At 39.6% G+C, this 3087-nt stretch overlaps 1 protein-coding gene and 1 long non-coding RNA gene across 2 annotated transcripts in view; both read left to right on the top strand.

Moving 5' to 3' along the window:
* plrdgb (PITP-less RdgB-like protein) overlaps positions 1-3087 on the top strand; it is a 112709-nt gene that overhangs the window by 85910 nt on the left and 23712 nt on the right. The gene's annotated exons all lie outside the window — the stretch shown is intronic.
* Positions 2003-3087, top strand: part of LOC107571472 (uncharacterized) — an 11273-nt gene continuing 10188 nt past the window's right edge. The window contains exon 1 of the long non-coding RNA XR_001607187.1: positions 2003-2213. This is a non-coding gene — a long non-coding RNA (uncharacterized lncRNA). The remainder of the gene's footprint in view (positions 2214-3087) is intronic.

Raw genomic sequence — 3087 nt, 5'->3', positions numbered from 1 at the left:
ATACAACAAAAGGTCTTCTCGGACTGAGGTATTAACTACAGCAAAAATAATGGAAAAACCACATGAGAAAACAAAACTCCACGAGGGGAGAAAACAAAACCAGAGAACAATTCTAACTAAAGAAAGAAACTCAGGAAACCTTACTTGGGGTAGTTAGAGAGGCTTTAGCGAGACCAGGCAGGAGACACAGGGTGAAGACTCAAAAACCGAGTGAGGAACCCGGGGAAAAATACACCACTTAAATACACTGGGGAAAACAAGGCGCAGGTGACTTGGATAACGCTAACAAGGCCACACAAGGAAGAACTAAGGCAGAGGAAAAAAACAGGGACCTCTAGGGACACGGATACAGGAGGTAGGATGCTGACAAATATAAGCTACTTTGTCATTGTAGTATTGCTGATGTTGTGTGTGGGACTTTTTTTTCTTTAAGAGTAATACTGAATCAACCTTAAGCATTAATTTTGTTCGAGAACAGGAAAGATCTAATGTTAAAGATCAAAATAAGCACTGCAGATGCGAGAATGCGAGATTGGTTGCTGCTGAGGTAAATAGATGCTCTCGATCTTTCTCTACTGTATCATGCAATGGCTGTAGAAATGGTCATTAATTCTTGATTTGGGTATGGCACAGACATGTTACAGGTAATAATATGATCAAAAAGTCATGGCAACAAACATCTTCTTAAGTCAGTTTAAGTTGAAACGACTTTCACAATCAATTTGATTAATTTATGTTTTACTGTTGCTTATTGTCATTGTAGGCTTAGGCTACTTTTTTCTATGAATTTTAATGAATATACAAATTAATAAAATGAGTTTTATTTACACCCCTCCCGCCATAATGATTCTATGTCCTTGAATTGTAGGCCTTTTTATGAACAAATTTGGAAAAAACAAATAAAAGTTTCCAAAGTCTAATGTAGTCTGGGAACATGCTAAATAATTGCTGTAAATTTTACAGTAGTATCTAATAATGTTTTTGCATTTTCCTATATATTCTGGGAACATGATTATGCAGTAAATGCTTCAGGAGATCATGTATACATATATTCTTTTTTTTTTATAGAAGAAAACTGTTGCACAAGTTTTAAAATCCAGTTTTGGTACTCAGTCAACTGTAATAAATACAGCCTTTTTAACTAATTATTTACACCATGTTGACTCTGACATATGATTATATAATGTACGCATCTATTAGTTTAAAGGGGTCATATGATGCGATTTCAATTTTTCCTTTCTCTTTGGAGTGTTACAAGCTCTTGGTGCATAAAGAAGATCTGTAAAGTTGCAAAGACTAAAGTCTCAAATCCAAAGAGATATTCTTTATAAAAGTTAAGAGTCAGCCACACCTACCTAAAACAGCTCGTTCTAACACGCCCCCACATACCTACGTCACTATGTGGGAAGATTTGCATAACGCCGCCCAAATGTTCACGCAAAGAAAGAAGGCATGACTTTTATTCTCGCTGTAGTATTGTTGCTGCCGCTGCCGCCATGTCGTGAAGGCACTGTGTGCTTCATTGTGAAAGCGAAACTACTTTGTTTGGGCTTCCAAAAGAGGAGGATATCGCTTCGTCATGCCTGGAGCTGATCCGTGCTGGTCGCTGAGGAAATACTTCAACTTCGCGCTGTCGATCGACTTTTACCGTGGACAAAGCGCGAGTCCAGCCCGGGGTCGTCACATGTGGTTGCCGCAGGCATCACAATATGGTAAGGGACGTAACATTTCCGTCACACGCTTGAGGAATTCGGCCAATCACAATGCTCTGGATAGCTGGCCAATCAGAGCACACCTCGCTTTTTCAGACCGATGAGCTTTGTAAAAATCGACGCGTTTCAGAAAGGCGGGGCATAGAGGAGAAACAATAATGTGCAGTATGTGGAAAATAATGTGTTTTTTGAACCTTAAACCTCATAAACACATTTCATTACACCAAATACACAAAATAATGTTCTTTTTAGCAGCATCATATGACCCCTTTAAAACTGTTTGCTTTAAAAACACATGATTAGGCAACTACATCGGCGTAGCGCGTGCGTGTGATGTCATTTCGTCATCAGCAGCGGACATCTTGGGACTTGTCGCGACATTTGGCACTCTTCAATTTTCACGCTCAACTCCTGCATGCTACGATATAGAAGTTGGCAACACTGCGGTTACTAGAGAAGAGGACATCAAAAGAGTGAGAGTGAGAGTGAGGGTGAGGTGAGGTGAGAGGTCAAGAATAGATTCTGGGAGTGTGGTAACTTATATGGATCAGCAGCCAAATCTGTACTTGCAAGACTTGATACAATACAGGCTAAAGCATTGAGACTATGTTTAGGAGCAGTAAAAACGTCACCAGTATGTGCAGTACAAGTGGAAGCGGGAGAAATGCCACTGGACATTCGACATAAACAATTGCTGGTAAATTATTGAATTAATCTAAAGGGACATAGAGATAGACATCCTACTAAGAGGGTACTGCAAGCTAGCTGGGAAAAGGAAAGGGCGCCAAAGTTTAGTTTTGGATGGATAGGAGATGAGACAGCTAGAGATTTGGGGGTGAGTGAAAAAGAGTTCTGCCCAACTATTGTATGGCCTGACTTTCCAGTATGGAAGATTGAAACCATGGAAGTTGATTTTGAATTACATCAAATCAAAACGATAAACAATAGTATAAGACCTTGTAGCTGAATACTACAGATATGTGGATGATAAATACAGGCTAAAGCATTGAGACTATGTTTAGGAGCAGTAAAAACGTCACCAGTATGTGCAGTACAAGTGGAAGCGGGAGAAATGCCACTGGACATTCGACATAAACAATTGCTGGTAAATTATTGAATTAATCTAAAGGGACATAGAGATAGACATCCTACTAAGAGGGTACTGCAAGCTAGCTGGGAAAAGGAAAGGGCGCCAAAGTTTAGTTTTGGATGGATAGGAGATGAGACAGCTAGAGATTTGGGGGTGAGTGAAAAAGAGTTCTGCCCAACTATTGTATGGCCTGACTTTCCAGTATGGAAGATTGAAACCATGGAAGTTGATTTTGAATTACATCAAATCAAAACGATAAACAATAGTATAGACCTTGTAGCTGAA

Source organism: Sinocyclocheilus grahami, unplaced genomic scaffold, assembly GCF_001515645.1.
Source record: "Sinocyclocheilus grahami isolate Dianchi unplaced genomic scaffold, SAMN03320097.WGS_v1.1 scaffold1598.1, whole genome shotgun sequence".
Lineage (NCBI taxonomy): Eukaryota > Metazoa > Chordata > Actinopteri > Cypriniformes > Cyprinidae > Sinocyclocheilus > Sinocyclocheilus grahami.
Note: the sequence above shows the minus strand (reverse complement) of the source record. Positions and strands in the feature narration are given on the sequence as shown.